Below are 19,955 nucleotides of genomic sequence, written 5' to 3'. Positions count from 1 at the left end.
CTCCTCCTTTTTCACATTCTGGCATTTCATAAGGAGGAGGAGGAGGAGGAGGAGGAGGAGGAGGAGGAGGAGGAGGAGGAGGAATGAAAGTAGAAGCGTGAGGGAGGGTGAGGAAGAGGAGGGGAAGAAAAATGCGAGGCCAAAGAGAAGTATACGAAATATTATGTCGGAGGAGGAAACGAGCAGAAAGGATAAAGCACAAAGGAGGAGGAGGAGGAGGAGGAGGAGGAGGAGGAGGAGGAGCAGCAGGAGGAGGAGAAAGCAATGTCTGGAAGCAAGAAAGAGAAAAGATTGGAGGGAGAAATACATCAGGTGGAGGAGGAGAGAGAGGAGGAAGAGGGATTAAAGGGAAAGAGGTCGAGGGAAGAAGGAAGGGTCTGTCTGGAATCTGGAGGGAAGGAGGATTAAGACAGAAGGGGGACAAGGTAAGGAAAGAACGGGCATAATGGAAAAACAGACTGAAGAGATGAGGGAAGATGAGGTTCAGTTGAGAAGAGGGAAAGGTATGAAGGACAGAATTATGAGGAAAGGAAAGTTGTATAGGGGGAAAAGAACAACATAATGTACTATGGGGACGAAAGGCTTGGGTTGACTTACTGACTGACTGACTGACTGACTGACTGACTGACCGACTTAACTGATTTCTTGTCTGGACGCAGGAACAAAGAAGCTTATATGGCAGTACTTCTAATTATCATTGAAGTACAAAAAAAAAAGCAAAAAAAAAAAAAAAAATACAGTGTAGCTAAAAAAAAAACTAAATCACAACTACAAGAGATAAAACATTTAAGCAAAAAAAAAAAAAAAAACAGTACAAGCTACAACACAAAAAAAAACAATCATAACTACAATAGAATAAAAAAAATAAATAGAAAAAAACTCATGTAAACTAAAACTAAACACCAACAACAACAGAAAACAAAAGACCCCAAGAGGAGAAGCGTAATATACCAATGGCTAGGAACAAGAAACGAGCAAAGAAGAGCGAGAGCAAAATGGAAAGCAGAGAGAACGAACTGGTAATGCGACCAAAGAATGCGGCGAGAGAACACATGTTTGTCGTATTTTTCTGACCATTGCATCGACGGCGGAGTGAGGGAGTGAGGGTAAGGGGGAAAGGAGGGAGAGGGAAAGGGCGTAGAAAGCAGCCACAACGCAACCTTAACATAAAGTGAATTGTTGAGACAGAGGCGCGGCGAGAAAGGGAGGAGTGTAGTACAAAGGAAGGAAGAGGGAGAGAACGAGGGGAGCTGGAGGGGAAGGACGATAAGAGGAAAGGGAGGAGGAGGGAAGAGGGCGAGGGGAAAGAGGCAAGGTCAACACACTGACATCTCCATTCTGTTTTGTTCTTTTCTTTACGCGTATTTCGTCCAGAGTGAAGTGATAGCAGTGTTTAGGTTTAGATACAGACTTGCGTTCACTTCCTTGGGTCTCGGTCACTGAGTCAAAGATCTAAGCCGTGCATGCAAACCAACAATAAATAACCACAATAAGTAAGTAAATGACATATCCACACCCTTTCACTGCTACTGTTTTCGTTTACTAACATTCCAAACACAAATAAATGTTTCCATGGTTACAAAAAGAAATAAATGGAGAGGGCTAATTTAGTCCTTTGCTAGGCCACAATTATTTCAAAGACTAGCACATAAGTCTCTGGAAAGTCGTAGGAATATACAAGAAAATATTTGTCCAGCAGTAAGGAGTGAACCCATTCTCAGAGAATTCCTAAACTCCATAACCTGTTCCTCAGAATGGAGCAAATAATGGAATAATTAAAGTGAAGAGTTACATAGAAAGGTTTTTCAGCTGCTTGATTACACAGAGATATCACTAAAGTCTTCTAATGGTATCCAGAAAATAACCAAAGTAATGCCAAGGTAATGAAGGAGTTTAGTAAAATTTAGTACTGAAACACGCTGACGGTTCTTCAGGGTGACTATTTACTGCATCAAGCCACCAATGACGTGACTAAACGGGATTATGTACTGAATGTTTGCTCGCCTGTTCTTAACTTTAATATACACACGACAATCACGATACCGCAAAGTAGTCATGATGCTTATGTACTCCTTGATCTTCCTTGTGCTCGGGATAGTGCTGTTTTCGACGTATATTTTCATGTTTAAATAAATTACTCTTGTTCTTGGGGAGGTTTCGTGGTGGTGGTGGTGGTGGTGGTGGTAGGTTTTGTGATGTGTTGAAAGTTTACAGACAGACTCGCTCCTCAATTCTAACTGTTTACTTCCCTGGATTGTTTCTTCTGTAACCGGTACCTTCATTCTTCCTTCCACGTATTTCCGTTCCACTGTGCCGCCTTCCACCACTTCTCCTTCCACCCATTTCCTTCCTTTACTCTCCCATCTAATTCCCATTATTGCTTCCTTCCTTTCTATACTTTCTCCATCGATTACCTTCCTCCTATCCCTGCTTTTATTTCTCTTTATACCCAATGACTTCCACGCGTCCTTTCCACCCATTTCTTTTCATCCACTCTTTCCACACAGTTCCTTTCTCCTATCTCTCTTTTCTCCACCGTTTATCCCCTAACCTGGTATCTTTCCTCTCCTTTTCTTTCCTTTTCACCTTTTTTTTTTCATCCACACTTTCCATCCATTCCTTTTCTCTTATCTCTCTTCCTTTTGCTGTTCTTCTCCCTTCCTGCTATCTTTCCTGCTTTCCTTCTTTTCCTTTTCTCCTTCACGCTCGTCCCTCCAATCTTTCTTTTCCTTCTCTTCTCTCCTTCACGCTCTTCCCTCCAATCCTTCTTTTCCTTCTCTTCTTTCCTTCACGCTATTCCCTCCAATCCTTCTTTTCCTTCTCTTCTCTCCTTCACGCTATTCCCTCCAATCCTTCTTTTCCTTCTCTCCTTCACGCTCTTCCCTCCAATATCACCTGCGGCAACACAGACACGCCCATCGCCACGCCCACCAGGCACAGCTGCTTCTGTTAGCTCGCTGTGTGTGTGTGTGTGTGTGTGTGTGTGTGTGTGTGTGTGTGTCTGTGTGTGTGTGTAATGCCAGTCACGTTGCATTAAGAAGCTAAATTCATACAACACTCAAAAATATTTACACATAATTCATGTTTTTTGTCTAGCTTACACATAATTCATGCTTTTTGTCTTGCATTTTTTTTTTTCTTAAGGAGTAAGGGAAGGATAAAAGGAGAACTGAAGTATAACGTAACAAGTTCCAGCAGTACAATAACGGAGGACAGCGGGTGACTGCTTGTTCCCTTCCCTCTTCTGCCAAAAAAGTGACGCCTTGTAATATAAGACCAGAAACATAATACATCTCATAACAGGTGTCGTCCTCACCACGCCCCAACCTGCCCCACTTAGCCGCGCCCCGCCTTACCTCGACCTAACCCGCCTCGTCCCGTCCCGCCCCGCCCTCCTCCGCTACGCTAACAATGGCCCGGTGACGCAACAGGCTCTGCTCTGCTCGCCCCGGCATCGATCGTCGTAATGGCGTCCCTATGGCAACGAAAAACGCACACCAACACATAAGTAACGCCCCCGCAGCGTGTCGCCCCGTAGGACACCATCCATAGGAGCGATGGCAATAATTCACCTCTTTATCGATACGCTGATGGCCATTATGATCCTGAAGCAGCCCGTCCTGGTGATCCATCAAACATGATTGCTAACAACACGCCCGCTGACGCCCCGATGTGCTTGGAGATACTTGTATGCCAGCGCCGCGCCGAGTCTCTATCATCATCCTTCACGCTATTTCCTTGCCATCAATTACGTGAGTGCATTTTTTTATGTGGCTTGTAAGATGTTTGCTGGTTTGTCTCTTGCATCAGGTGAGCACTCTTGACTCGCCTTACTCGTATTTGGGATGAAAAAAATAAATACATCCCCGTTGTATGTTATGAAACTTTTGAATATCTTCCCGTTCGGGGGAAGAGAATTTTATCTTTAGTCAATGATATTTGCTTCATGGGAAAAGAAAAATCTGCAGGATTGGTATTTGCAAACATATGGTGATCCGTCAGTGACATAAGGATGACTTAATCCCTACTGTGTCCATTTTTTCATTGTAAAAGCAGACGACTATCTTCAGTCTCTCATCCCTTTCAGTGGTAAACTCTGGAGCCCTCTTTCCAATTCAGTTTTCCCTAAATAAGAAGAGAGGAGAGTTAACACCACACCGGAACTACATTGGCTAACCTTACTGAGGTTCTTTTCCTCTTCCCGACATTCTTTACGCACAAAAAATGCACCTGTCGCCCCGTGTCAGGTGTCCAGCCCACCACCGCCTCCTCATGGCAGGAAGCGCTCACAGTGAGAGAAAAAAAAAAAAAAAAACTCAAACCTTCTAATCCCGAGACAGGTGAGACACTTAATTCCGATGTAAGAAAGGCCAGGGAGTGAGTGAGGAAGGAAGGGACGGGAGAAATAGTCTAGTTCTTGCCTCTCCCTCCCTCCCGTCCTTCAGTCTTCCTTGCTCCCTCGTGACTGCGGCCTGTTCAAACCGTCCTAGTGTTACGTTACCTCACACACTCAAGTATCTCGCCCTACTTTCGAATCCTTCGCATTTGCACAACAAGAACACTACTCGTATTCTTTCCTGGACTTCCGTTAGGCGAGGCGAAGCGCGGCGCCCATAGGAGCACCACCTCGCACCAGGCAGAAGCTGACAAGTAGAGACGCAAGACTCAATCCCATTACAGCTGCAGCATTCCTCCTGTCCATAGCAATCAGCGCACACTCCCCGCAGCCTCTGATCTAAACCACTCTCACGTTCCGCACCTAACTCCTTCACGGGGCGGGGCGTGGGCCGGCTTTCCACGGAAGAGGGCGAGAGTACGAAGGGGAGACACGAGGGGGAGAGTAAAATGGTAAAGTGGTAAAGTTTCAGCGAGTGGCTTAGTGGGATACGAGGGAAGCCTGGGACATATCGGCGAGGATGAGGGAAGGCGAGCAGGTAGAACGCGAGCATCAGCCAGTTCTTTCCCACTTCTCCATGTAAGGAAGCCTAGCCCAGGCCAGCCCGCTACGAGACACAGCCAGACATGCCATTACTTAAGGACTGCCCTCCAACCCCTGTCCTCCAGCCCTTCTGTCTTTCTGTCCGGCGAGAAAAAATGACAAGGTAATCAGGAGCAAATAAAAGCCTGGTGAAGGGAAGGAGACTTGTAGTGGCGGTGTATTCAAGGTCGATTCAACTTCACTGGTCTGATTGGTAAGAAGTGTATTGTAAGTTTACTATTCGATCATGCTTGACCCTTCATATCAATATCTCAAGAGCTGATAGAAGGGTTTGATAGGAGGTATTACATACTAGAGGAGACCGGAGACAACAAGGTAACAGGTGTGTAAAGGGACTAGGAAAGGTTGGGACGGTAAATGACTGTCCTGACACGCTTTTTACATCCCTGAGACATGCAGCAGGCCACAGAGCCTCATTATCTGGGGAAAGGAGGGGATATGAAGAACGGGGCTAAACCTTCTTTAGTATCTTCCATTATTTCTGCTTGCGTGTCGCCAAATAATCAAAAGGACACGCCGCGGGATGGATTGTGGTCTAGCCGTTTTCGTCTGGGTCCCGAATTCAACAAAAAGGCTTTGTTTCCAAGACGTCCCGAGATGGAACGAGTAATAGAATGGAGGTGTGTGTGTGTGTGTTGTGTGTGAGTGTGTGTTTGTGTGTGTGTGTGGTGTGTGTGTGTGTGTGTGTGTGTGTGTGTGTGTGTGTGGTGTGTGTGTGTGTGTGTGTGTGTGTGTGTGGTGTGTGTGTGTAGCTTCCTCTATCGTCTTGAGCATTGGAGTGGTTCCGGCTAGTTACAGATGAATCTCGAGTCCTCTGAACACCCCATCAAGACCCACACACATCCACACCCACACAACCTTAAAGATCGCGGCGCCCAAGGGTTCCGAGCGGTGACGGGAAAGCTACACCACTCGGCAGGCAGAATGTGCTGTCTCGCCCTTACTCCCTCGCCAGTGATTTGCGGTTTGGCGTGACCTCACTAAAAAATGAGCGCTAGCAAGGCATGCACACAGCCCCGCCAGCAGCTTCGCCACCGCAGGAAAGACAACCCCAGGAAGTAACCACACAGCCACGCACCCGAGCCTCGCGTCACGCCAATCACTCCCGCTAGCAAGGCATACACACTAGTCCCGCCAGCAGCCTCGCCACCGCAGGGTAAGGCAACCCCGGAAAGTAACCACACAGCCACGCACTCGAGTGTCGCGTCATGCCAATCACTCCCGCAACACATACTTTCCTGGACGATTCCCAGAAGCCGAGCCGGACCTTCTGGAATCAATAGTGGCGGAATGAGACCGACACCCATGCGTCACCTGTGAGACCGCCACCTGACCGTCACTTCGGGAGACTGACACCTGCCCGCCACCCTAGTGTTGCAGGAGCTGCCCCGGGGAAGACAACAAGACGCCGGCACGTTGCTGTTGGGCGGCTTTAAGTGGGCGAGGCAGCAATTCAGTAAGGAGAAAGGAAGTGAAGGTGATCTTCGCGGAAGGTGGCATTTAAAGGCTCTTTTCAGCGGCGTTCCTGGAAGAGCCGGCACAAGGCCACACCTGACTCATGACCCCCGACTCCCGCCCTTCACAAGGACAACACCCAACACTCAGCAACATGAGTCACTCACCTCAAAGCAACACACGACTAACATTCACTCGCGGTACATTCCTGCTGCTCACTGACACTTTTGCAAGATTAATTCCCGCTATCACCTCGCCGCCATCACGCTCCTCCACGCAGCGCTCCCTTGTATGGCTTTCCTTTTTCGATCTCTCAGAATATGAACGAGTTTAATTCACCTCATTACTTCCCAGAGCGTATCCGTGACATTGCACAATTTATTTATTACATGCCACTCTACAGAGCAGTGCTAATATTCTCTGTCAAGTGCTAACGTATGTTCATTCCTTTGTCTTTTATGCTGGTGAACAGTTAAATTGATCGTGCAATGCTTCGCTGTTTTGCTTTGTGCACTAATCAAAAATCTCTCGTGTTGTTTTCCAAGGCTGGCTTCTCTTTATTTTGAAAATATCTAGTTTAAAAATGTTCTCTCGAGACATTTATGTACGTGCAGGAATGGAAAACAACGATGCATTGTTTCAAGATCATTTCACTCCCTGGCAAAGCGAGGGGACGAAGGGACGAGGACACCTGTCAACTTTCGCAGTGGGAAGATCAGAGGTGCAACACGGCAGGCCAATGCACAGTGAGACCAGGTATAAGACTGTGATAAGGATGAAAAGCTGAAAATTTATAAAAAAAAAGTCATAGGTTGAAAATTACTTAGGGTACCCACTAATTGGCGCTCTCAGGAAATTAAGGTAAATCAAATAATAAATAAATATAAATCAATACAACCATACAAATATATCAATGAAGCATTGTAGTTCAAATCCGTCCAACTTCCTACTTATTATCTTAATTCCTGTTTTCATATTTCGCTTACTTCAATCTTTCCCGCGAAATCTTACAGTAAATCCATAAGAGCACGACAGGATGAGGTCTGATTACACGAGAAGCTAGAGAGACACAGGAGGGAGAGAACGTATCAGGAAGGGAGAGAAATTTCTGCTCCTGTTCTATCCCAAGAGTCAAGTCGTGCCGCTGACAGGGTTGCAGCGAAGCATAAAGATCAGTAAAGGAGCTAAAACGAGGCCTAGATCTATCGACGACCCTGAAATCCTTTGGGAGGGTCTGGCCAGCACGCGGCGCGCATTGAAACCAATTGATTCGGGGGACACACATCCACTCACCAACCCATCCATCCCATCCCTTACACAGGCAGGAGTGGTACTAAGTTTGTACCAGTATGCATCTTGGACTATTCTGTTAATATAAGGCTATGTTTTTGGTGGCTGTATAGTTTTTAATAACTACTCTGTATATCACGTCTGGGATCGCTGGAATATAATAAACCTTGTCACACACACACACACACCCAAAAAAAAAAAGCGATTGTGTTTGATGCAAGTCTGCCTCTCCTACCCTGGCCTCATCTCATTCCAATCTCCAAACTACAACCTTTCGGAAACTGTCTCGGTAACTGCCTGGCAAGTCGTCGGCAAAGCCCACCGAGACGGGTGAGTCGGGATGGCAGCTCTCCCTTGCACACTTCACGATGTCCTCTGAGACTCACTGGATTAACGACTCACTTGCTACCAGGCCAACACTGCTTTTTGAGAATCGCAGCAATGGACAGCACAGATTTCTTTCTGACCTTCGTAAAACAAACTAAGAAGCCAATCGGTTTATACGTGGCAATCCTTCTGTAACAGTTATTATCTACCTGTCATCGCTATCCATCTATTATCATCTATATACCTGTCCATAGTAACACTTCAATACATACTTTGTGACACTTCAAAACCTCGCAAGCAAATTAAGCAGAGAAGCACCATCAACATCAGGACCGTATTTACATGCATTTATGCCAACTTTGCACAAGATATATTGGAACTTAGTGGACTTTTAAGAGGTTTTTTCCACGATTCTATTGATGGTTTAACAATTCTTCTACACCATCACCAGGTAAAAAAAAAAAGCTATGAGAACCTGACTATTATTTGTGGCTTCTGAAAATAGTCCTGATCAGAGAATAAGTCGTTTCACTATTTCCCCGATTCTAGTGATGGTTTAACAGTCTTCACCACCAATAGGAAAAGAAGCATCGATGAGAATCCGACAAATCATCTATGGCCTCTGAAAACCGTCCTGATGAAAGAACAAAGCGTTTCAGAATACAGGATCTCAGGGTCGACTTAGTTACACTCTGCTGATCCCCCTCCAAGACTCCCTCTCAAGGTCACAGCCCGCCACGCTATTTCCCTGTAAAAACATCCTGACACGTGCAATATAAAACACTCCACTCTTAGGAATTACACTGCGTAATTACCTGAAAATTACAGTGTGTGTGTGTGTGTGTGTGTGTGTGTGTGTGTGTGTGTGTGTGTGTGTGTGTGTGTGTGTGTGTGTGTGTGTGTGTGTGTGTGTGTGTGTGTCTGTGTGTGTGTGTGTGTCTGTGTGTGTGTCTGTGTGTGTGTGTGTGTCTGTGTCTGTGTGTGTGTCTGTGTCTGTGTGTCTGTGTGTGTCTGTGTGTGTCTGTGTGTGTGTCTGTGTGTGTCTGTGTGTGTGTGTCTGTGTGTGTGTGTCTGTGTGTGTGTCTGTGTGTGTGTGTCTGTGTGTGTGTGTGTGTGTGTGTGTGTGTGTGTGTGTGTCTGTGTGTGTGTGTGTGTGTCTGTGTGTGTGTGTGTGTGTCTGTGTGTGTGTGTGTGTGTCTGTGTGTGTGTGTGTGTGTGTGTCTGTCTGTGTGTGTGTGTGTGTGTGTGTGTGTGTGTGTGTGTGTGTATCCCTTAGAGTTAGTCTTTCTAATTTCTAATTTCTACGCAGAACTATCATGTCATCTTAAAAAAAAAAAAACATCCTGTATTATATTGTGGAACATACCCCACCTCCTCTAAAACTAAAAATATCCTTCACCTTAACTTGAAAACGTCCAGTATGATAATTTATCATCATCTTGCATCCCAATCCGGCAACATCCACCATCCCAACTCCCTCGCAACCACCATCCCGACTCAAACACCCAGCATCCCCACAAACATCCAGCCTTCCAACTTAGAAAAAAAAAAACCACCCTGCCTGCCTCCAGCTTCTTACATCTCCCCTCCGTTCCCTCCGTCCCTCCTCATCCTACTTATCTCACAGCATTTCCTCCACGCCTCTTACACCACCACCGTATCATGCATCCTGCCCTCCCAGCTGCTACCAAAAGCTATTTCTTGACAAGTGCTTCACACATTGACATTTACATTCGGCAACTGAGAAATGTTATAGATGTGAAGCAGCAATATGACGCAAGAATGTTAGAAAGAAGCACAGGGGTAAGATGAGACGTACAAGGGAGAGACAAGTGAGTGCGGATTAAGGAGAGAATTTAACATGCATCTCCCACACAGCAGCCTATGGAGGACGAGGAAGCTTTACTGCAACAAACTCCACTTCCAGACTCAAGCAGCCGCACGCCCGTCACTCCAGCATCACTGAACTAAGTCATAAGAGATACCTCCCAGGACCAGATGGAGACCTTTCTAATCCCACGGTGAGGAGATTACGGCTTTGCGAGGTGAGGTGTCACGCCGCGCTGAGATAAGGCGTCCCAGCGGAAAGGAAGACGTATCGAGGCACCCCCAAGAGATTTATATCACCGGGGCCGCGATACTGTGTCAACCATGGTAAAGGAAAAGGAAATAGTTCGGGGGCTTATCTAGGCAAGACATACAACCCCGCTGGAGTTACGGGAGAGAGCTGCTACTTCTGCCGTCAAGTAATACCGAGTCCAGGTTCGAATACCTGACAACCTGATCAGATGTAGTTTCTCACCTGCGCATCACTCGGGTGAATCTCGGTTGAACACAAAGCAAATAACAGCAGACTCTCTGGGACCTTACAAGACTGTTCGCGATAAAATACACGGTCTTATCTAGAGTGATTGAAGGTTTGACAATGCGATGGATAGCCAAAGAAAATACTGAATGTTAGAGGAATGAAATGAAGGCGCAAACTAAGGTAACCGAAGAAAAAGAAGAGGAAGAAAGAAAATCAGAATAAGATGAATCAGAATTAAAAGAATTAGGAGTTAGAAAAGAAGAATTAAGAAATAGAATTAGAAGACATCGCTGCATCAAAAGAATCCTGGCAAAATCCTACAGAACACAAATCACTCAAGACTCGGCAAATGAGCACCATCACCACCATCGCGGCTGTGACACAGGTCGTAAAACCAGACGCAGCAGCAGCGGCCATGGGGACCCTTAAGCGACAACCACATGGTAACCCAGAATCGCGGACAGACTTCAACGAACAGTTACGACACCTGCGGGAGGGAGGGAGGACGCATCGCCACACACACACACACACACACACACACACACACACTCGACGCCTCACACATACACATCAAAAATAGTGTTGCAAGGCAAAGGCTTACACACACGCACACACTTTTTCTGATTACTGTTTACACAATAGTCATGCATGAGGAGGAAGGGCTAGTTAAATTATGTATGAGAGAGAGAGAGAGAGAGAGAGAGAGAGAGAGAGAGAGAGAGAGAGAGAGAGAGAGAGAGAGAGAGAGAGAGATTCATACCTAATGCAAATACATACAATCATTACCCTTTTACAAGTCTAGATACCTAATATAACACAGCACTGAGTCATATGGAGACCATGATCAAGAAACCCTGATTTAACTGATTTGAAATGCAATGGGAACACGTAATTTCTAAGAAACCGCGCGCGCGCGAGCGAGCGAGAGAGAGAGAGAGAGAGAGAGAGAGAGAGAGAGAGAGAGAGAGAGAGAGAGAGAGAGGCGAACGAACATGGTGCTGTATGCATTTCAAATTTCACCCTGACTTTATCTGATATACTACTACGTGCTACCCTTCTCCTGCTGCTCTGACCAGACTACTACTTACATCTCACATTCTTCACATGCCCTTTTCGCTTCGACATGTTCAATCAATCGAATCAATCACCTACATTTTTTTTCTCTTTCCTGCCTCTGCTACTGGTCCACATACACAAACAAAAAACGTAACATAAGGGAAGCTGTAATAAGCCTACGAGTGGCAGTCTCTTAATACCTGCCAAAAGTATCTTTCTTCATTTTTAATCTCGAAATCGAAGACAATGTTAAAAGAACACGAGTCATAATAACAAAGGAGGCTGTCAGAAATCGTCAGGCCTACTCGTACACGTGGCAGTCCAATCTCTGTATACGTACCAGTTACGTATCTTTCTTCACCTTTTGTCTCGAACTCTTAAAAGAAAATGTTGAAAGAAAACGAGTCCAGAATGCAAGAGCGGTCAGGCACCAACCCAGACACTCTTGCTGACCACCACCACCACCACCACAGGCAAGACACTCATAGCCACGCCTCGTCTGTCCCCACCACTGATCGTAAGCCACCACCACGCTCATTCTCTAAGTCCATTTTCTCTCCCTCCTCACGTCGACATAATTAGAATAATCGTTATTTCCTTTTGTTTTTCTCCCACTGATTGATTCCAGGTGTGAAGATGATGGTGAGGGGGAGGTGGGGGTAAGGACAGTGGGGTGATGGAAGGCAAGGAGAGCAGGAAGCAAAGTATGTGGTACACTTATAACTTAAGAAAATTTTTAAACGGGAGATGTAGGAAAGCAAGGAAGGAAGATAGACATGTAAGTAAGGAAGGAGCTTGGGAAGGAAGGCGGGATAGAATGGAGGGAACTGCAATGAGGGAAAGAAGACTGGAGGGAAGGAATGATAATAACGAGATGTGGAAGTGAGTAGTAATGGTGTCCGGAGGAAAAGGGGAATGGAATGAAGCAGTAATTAGATAAAAGAGTGAATGATGATGAAAGGGGAAAGGAGTGAGTGAGAGTGAGTGAAGGATATTTTGAGACTAAGAAGAGATTGCAAGGTCTTAATGTAGGAAGTGGAGGTGGGAGAGTGATAAAAGAAGGAAGAGGAAGGTGATGAAAGGGGGAAAAAATGTAACGCATAGAAAATGGAAGGAGTGAGTGGGTGAAGGATATTTCAGAATTACAGTAGAGGGATTTTAGAATAGCAGGAAGAGGAGTGCTTAAACAGCCAAGCAGGTGTCGGAGGGTCATCATGTGGCTGGGAAGCAACCATTCGTAAATTACAGGTTAGTGTTAGTATTAGGAGCTTAATAGCCGTGTGTGTGTGTGTGTGTGTGTGTGTGTGTGTGTGTGTGTGTGCGCGCGCGCGCGTTCAAGAGGGAGAGGGTTCCTTATCCCCGAGGCTCTATTGCTCGCGGGAAAAGGTGAAGGTGGGGGAAACTTGCTAGAGGACGCGGACTGGAAAAAAAAAAAAAAAACGATAGAAAAAAATCCTACACACGCACCTCCCATGCACACACGTTAAAAATAAACTGAAGTACATGCATTCACTCAAACACGCCAACACACACACACACACACACACACACTTTTTTTTTTTTAACTCAATACCCAGTAACGACACCAAAACCCAACTCTCACTTCACAAACAGGAAACCTTATCATCATTAAAGCAAAACAATCGAGACATTACAACACCCCCGAGGCAGCAGCAGTAACAGTCAAGAGGCAGCAACAGCAACAAACATCAAACAACCCAGACTTAATAACACGGCGTAATAATCAACATCCGGCGCGAGAGAATTCGATCGAGATAATCCTCCATCACGTCGACAATCGGAGTTTCCCACAGTCTGCGTCCTAGACCTTTCAAGTTTCTCCCCAAGCGATGTTCTACTTCAGACACTCCCCCCTCCCTCTGTCCACTTCCCACCGAGCCTGCCCTCTCACCCCCTTCCCCACCCTCCTGCTCTCGTGCAAGTCATAGCAGCGGCCAGTGATGATGCAGGTCACCACTCCTCTCACCACAGCCCGGTGTTACTTAAGACTCCTGTCTAAGGTGACCATATCCCGTAAATGGTGGAGAGAGAGAGAGAGAGAGAGAGAGAGAGAGAGAGAGAGAGAGAGAGAGAGAGAGAGAGAGAGAGAGAGAAATGTTAACTCGCACACAAAACAATTTGAAGGCGCAGCAACTCTCGAACTAAAACTCGCATGGGTAACAACTTTCAAGGGTAAAAATTGTCAAGGGTCACATACACGCCCAAAAAACTATACATATATAGAAAGAGCAGAACAAAAAAGATCAGAAAACAAAACTGCCACACCTTAGAACAATTCACTCTCTCTTTTTGAACTCGCATTTTCTTTTTTACAAATCGAGACTTATCAAATCGGGGCACGCTTTTTTTTTTTTTTTTTTTTTTTTACCGGCATACAATAGCAGACCAATCCAGATCTGTGCCGCGTCTGCTCGTCTCGCCAAAGCACACCGCCTCGCCTCAGTCACCATACATAGTAGTAAGCAAAACACGACTGGGACGGAATCATGTGGTGGTAATGAAGTGGACAAGTCATCGATGAAGCAACTCGCTTCACATTCCAAGCCACGTACGGGAAGGGCCCTAATGAAGCATCGAGTCAAGTGCACTACGTGGCTGAAGTTGTTAAATTTGAAATCCTTGCACCTATCGACTTTTCAAACAAATCTACCACCCCGTCCACGCAATACTAAACCCAAACATTTATTCTACTTCATTTTGTTTAGGTTTACAGGTCAGTCAAGTAATGCATGAATAGTTTGTCAAATTTCATTATTCTACTTCATCCACTTTTATGGATCAGTCAAATATTCTAAGTAGATTGAAATTTTTTTTTTTAAGGAGTGTACTAATTTTGCTTTCGCATATGGTTCAGTCCTGTATTAATAAATGGGTAGTTCGAGGTTATTTTCACGATTTTACTTTGTTTTGGCCAAGTTTGAGTCAGTCAAATATTACATAGGTAATTAAAGGTAATTTCCATCATTTTACTTAATTTTTGCTTACGTTTATAGATCAGTCAAGTATTTTACGGGTAGGTTTGGGGTAATTTTCACTACTCCATTTTATTTTGCCTCTGAGTAGGCCCTGTATCTTATGGGTAGTGTGAGGGAACTTCCTACTTCATTCTGATTACACTTACGGGTGAACCTTCATGATAATACTTTATTCCACCCACGTTTATCAGTCATGTATCTTATGAGTGAGTGGTTCGAGGGAATTTCATGATCCTAGTTCTTAATTCTGCCTATGTTTATGGATCAGTCAAGTGTGTTATGGGTAGTTAAGAGGTAATCTTCATGCTTCACAGCTGCTTTAATTGCACATATATACTTGGGAAAATTATTCTCCATTGTTACTTTTATGGGCTTAATTATGAGGATTTTATGGATAATTTGGGGAAGTTACATGCTTCACGGTTGTTTGCCTTTGACGTCACAAGTTTGGGGTCGCGGGAAGGAAAAGGTATGGCTCCAAGGTTAACTGACTAATGCTTGTTTTATCCTTGGAAGGTTGGCGGTACTGTCAGTTTGCATGAATGTCTGAGAGGATTCCTAAGTACTTCATCTTATCTCTAACAGGACTTATGATTGGGGGCTGCTTAGGTTCTTAGGGAATAATGTAACGAGTAGTCTACATCAATAGATATAAAACTCATGAGAACGCTTCTTTTGTGTACATATAAGGAGGGACTCTGGCTCTGTTGGTGAAAAAGTCTTATTTCTCTTTTTGTATGTATGAGGAGCTCAGGCCAAGAATAAAAAAATAAAATCGAAAAAAGGCACATACTCCTCATGAGCGCAAAACACTTAATACAGATCCTAAAGTACATGTCCTTCCTAATTTATCTCTCCTGATCAGGCAAGGGTAAGGGAGCAACGAGAACTGCCACCTGGGTGACTCTGACTCAAGCATGTGGACCAGAAAAACAAGTCTGCTCAGTATTTACCGCAAGAATCCTTCCTCGGGTGTCGCCCCGCTGTTAACCTTACCTCAGCCACAGCACCCACAGCATCGCAAAGGTTATCTCGGGAGAAAATAAGAAAATAGATCAGGAAATAGACGAAGAAACTACACCTAGATTACTGAGTCGGTGGCTTGGTGGTGGTGGAGTGGAGTTACACAAGATTGTTTATGTATGTTAGTATTTTTGTACTTATATTAAAAACTAGTGCCAATTCGTGCAAGAACCATCACTGTATATATCCAACGTAACGGTTAATCTATCATTATTTATGACGAATACATATTTTATTCTTTTTCCTACTGTCATTGTATTCGTATTAACTTTCCCCTTTTTGTCAGCTTCCTAATGTCACTGTATTCATATTCTCTCATTCCTTTATCGCGCGTTTCCTTGTATCATTCTATTCCTACTGTCACTGTATTCACGATGACGATTATAATTATCTACATTATCATAGCTTCTACTCGCCACCGCCTCGACCACCACCACCGCCACAGGGTCAGCTGCACCTGGGAACACAGGGACGTACTGGAATTTAAAAAGGAAAGTGTACCCAGCCTTTTAAGGACGAAGTGATCACCTGTTGAGGGTACTGTTTATCTCATTAAAAGAAGACCAAATAGATACAGCAATGTGCCCCCGCGAGAGGTGACCTCACACGTGCTCGTAACCCAACAGTAATGCACGACCACCACCGCCACTGGTACAGCACGACCACCGCTGCTTATGCTGCCACTACAACGGCTACTACTTTTACAGCTGCAACTAATACTATTTTTCTTTCACTATATTACTACTACTGATGATGCTACTTCTACGATCATGTAACAAACTGCTCGCATAGGAACTTCCGAACAAAATGGCATGAAAATGGCAATGTTTCGAGCGGCAGAAAAAATAAAAACGTGTCTCCCTACATCACTATCTATAGAATAATACTGTATATTGGAGATAACTAAGATATTTAGTGCGCCAGTCACCTGTTGGCTTGGTTCTTAAAGTTTCAATAAATAAATCCTTACATATATAATCCATTATCAGAAGATCGTGGGAATTAGACAGTTAGAAGACCAGCAGGAAGACTGAAAGGGAAGACAGTGTATGGAGGAAAACAGAAGGATGAACATCAGAGTAAATTGTCTTTAATATAAAAAAAAAAAAAAAAAGACTTATAAGCTGTCCACAGCAGCTCCATAATAGTAAACAAGACCTTTTGAAGAAATGATCCCTCAGTAGTGGTCGGTGAAGGGAGAGGCACAGCAAGACCCTACTAACACCAGGCACTATTTTGGCACACGCAACACCTTGTCAGTGCATACAAGCTTAATTAAACGCTATGGTCGTCATTTGGTAACACTGAGAGCAGTATAAAAGTATAGTTTGCATGGCCAGACAGAGAAGAGAGAAAATACTAATTTCGTGTATTAGTTTGCATGGACAGATATTAAAAAGGCTATTTCGTATATTAGCTTGCACGTAAAGAGAGAACATAAGGTTACTTTTGCACTTTCTAAGCTACAAAACTATTTACCATTATTTAGTACAAAATTAAGGGAAGAATCATAACGAGTTCATGTCTACCAGTGAAAGGATTAACAAAACCTTACGAAAGTCAACCAGGTCGATCAAGTTCATTCGGAATTCAGTGAATATTGCAACATAACTTCTCACGGCACGTCTCCACTCTGCACCTTTCACGTTTAGAAACAGACTTAAAACATTTAGCACCACACGTTGGTTATATCCTCTGTACATTTCTATTCAGGGGTCTCGGTGCTATTATTCACCTAAAACTGACTAGGTGATGAAAGGCTTGCTCGGTACTTTGAATATCTAACGTAAGCTTGTTACATGCACAAACACGCACACACACACACACACACTGTAGCCTAATAAACGTCTTACCTCTCGTGTGTGTATAGCCGCTGTGTACACTACCTGATTTATTAAAGAGCACACAGTCATACAGAGCCGCTCTAAACACACACACACACACACACCAAGTAACCACTTCCTCCTAATGTGACGTTCTCTGTCAGCGGCGTGGCAGGTGTGCCAGTCTTAAAGGGTCACCTGTACGTACTGAAGTGGAAGACGTATACAGGTGGAAAGGAAGTAGCCACGAGCTTGAAGGAGTCATTTATCATGTCTCACACACACATACACACACACACACACTAACTATATAACTTTCATTTCTCATATTAGCTTTTGGTATTTCCAGGTTAATTACGTTGCCCTTCCCACCGCGACGCAAGGTGTGTGTGCGTGTGTGTGTCGCCGCGTCCCGAGCGCCCCGCCCTGCCGTCACCTGGCCTCCGCTGCGACACACGCCCCGCCCGCCATGCTGTCACTTCCTGCAAGATTGATGGGTAGGTGTGCTATCGTGGCATCTCCCTGGTGAATATATTTGCTTCTCAATGTCCTATTTGTTTGCTTTATGTGTGTAACCTTTACGTCTGGCTGGTGGGATGCTTCTTAGGTTACGCGGCGACCCTTCACGCGCTCCATCCCCACGAGCTGAGGGATGCAAATGTGAACTTGGCATTCCACTGTATCTAAAGAATACAAATTTGAACTTTACCGCATGCGGTGTAAGGAATATCAATTTGATCATTCCTTATCTCAGCGTTTGAAAGTTGCGTTTGGTTGTGGTACGCGAGGAGGACGAGTGTTTCCCGCCTCGCTTCATTAACCAGCTTATAAAAAATAGGTTAATGAGAAACACGCACCAAATGTTTTAATCAGTCGCCAAGTAGTTGTCGAACCTGAATTCTAAGAATGAATCTTGTGTTACGCATTTAGGCGCGAGCACGCACGCATCACACAAATATGCATGCACACGGCATACTGCTGAATGAAATGCGTGGAGGTGCGTGCGTGTCAAGGCAAGGCGGCTGGTGAACATGTTATGTCTTGAGGCCGCCCGTCGCTATCCCCAGTGATGGATGAACAACTTAAACACTGCTGGGCACCGCTGGCAAACCCAAACTGTACTGAAACAAGACGAAAATCAGCAGTGTCATCGCGGCAGCTACACACCATCGACTCTCAAACTGGACCGTATCAAGGGGGTGCATTCGTCCAGCGCGCCGTCAAGTGAGCCGAGCCGCCAGGTACGTACCGCGAGGGAGATCTGATTCTACTCAGACCCTGATTCTACTTACCTTCCCACACCTCATTCAAATCTCTCAGCACTGTAGAACCTGCCAAGCCGCAGCCACCGCGCCAAACACACTTCACCCGCACCCACAGCCTTCTCACAGAACTCGTCTCCTCCTCACACTCAACAAAATATAGAACACGTTGGAACGAGATTTTACCAGCGATGTAGTAAGACCTCCCACACCTATGCCGTCCCGGTCAACACTGAGCCAGTCTCTGAGCTGAGCGACCGGCCGCCGGCGCGCCGACCAACCCCAACAAAGAGAGGTGACGTCACGAGAAACGTCACACACAAGAAAAAACCAAAGCACAGGATGATGCTTGCTGTGAACCACCCATTACTGCTCCACAGATAAAGCAGTTAGGATGTAGGGGACTGACTTACACCTGATCTACACCTGTGACGTGAGAACATGGAACATAATTACAACCGGAATGACGGGAGCAGCGACCTCTGCGCTTCCCCCTCACCTGTCAGAGCCGCACCCCGCCCCTCCCCGCCCCGCCAAAGGCCAGCCCCTGCCGCGGGTCCCGACCACCAACCACCGATCGTCCTCCGAACAAACCACCTGCGCCACACCCGCTGGGAAACTATGGATGTGTGTATTTTAATTGTAGGCAACTGACACATAGGAAGCTGTAAACTCGGCTAATTACCTGTTGTAGCGGTGATTAGGCAGGCAAGGTGAGGCGAGGAGCGGCGATTAAGGGAGTTAGTTCTCTGAAGGTGAGTCTTGGCCACCTTTCTGGGTCTGGAGAATAGAAAATAAGGTCAAGTGATTAATTATAGATGTAGCGTGCATATGATTACGAAAGCGCGCATACAAATGTGTCTAAATTACTAAATATGCAGTTATCACTAACGCTCAAATTAGAAACAGCACTATCATTTTACGTTGATTACAAAGCCTTATTAAAAACTTTCCACTTGGATTTGCTCTAGATACAACTTCAACTGAGTTTCCTCTTTACCTCAATAAAGATAAGTATCATGTCATCTCATTCTTGAAAAGTCAAATACAAAGGAATAAAACAAGACATTCTCCTCATAATTTGCCTTAGAGAACAATTTCTACTGATTTTACAACCTCAGATTTCCTCTTTGCCTTCATGAATATAAGTATCATGCCATCTCGTTCTTGAAGGTAGAAGAGTCAAATTAAAAGGAAACAAAACAAGACACTTCTCAGAATTATGGATAATCCTTTTAGCTCTGCTCTTTGGAGACTGGCACCTGTCTGCCTTTTGTAGCCCTTGGCCAGAGCCCCTCTTACAAACACACGCACACCAAAAAGAAAAAAAAAAGAAAAATATAAATAAATAAATAAATAAATAAATAAATAAATAAATAACAATAATAATAATAATAATAATAATAATAATAATAA

General features: G+C 44.9%; 1 protein-coding gene across 2 annotated transcripts in view; it reads right to left on the bottom strand.

Annotated features, from left to right (window-relative positions):
- LOC135100109 (CD151 antigen-like) overlaps positions 1–18,830 on the bottom strand; it is a 56,054-nt gene extending 37,224 nt beyond the window's left edge. The window contains exon 1 of one of the 2 annotated variants that reach the window (XM_064003074.1): positions 18,726–18,830. The gene's annotated coding sequence lies outside the window, so the exon portion shown is untranslated. Of the gene's footprint in view, positions 1–18,569; positions 18,696–18,725 lie in introns of those variants that run through there. The other variant, XM_064003086.1, reaches the window with a different exon arrangement.
- Positions 18,831–19,955: the final 1,125 nt, after the last annotated feature.

The sequence above is a fragment of the Scylla paramamosain genome, chromosome 1 (genome assembly GCF_035594125.1).
Source record: "Scylla paramamosain isolate STU-SP2022 chromosome 1, ASM3559412v1, whole genome shotgun sequence".
NCBI lineage: Eukaryota > Metazoa > Arthropoda > Malacostraca > Decapoda > Portunidae > Scylla > Scylla paramamosain.
Note: the sequence above shows the minus strand (reverse complement) of the source record. Positions and strands in the feature narration are given on the sequence as shown.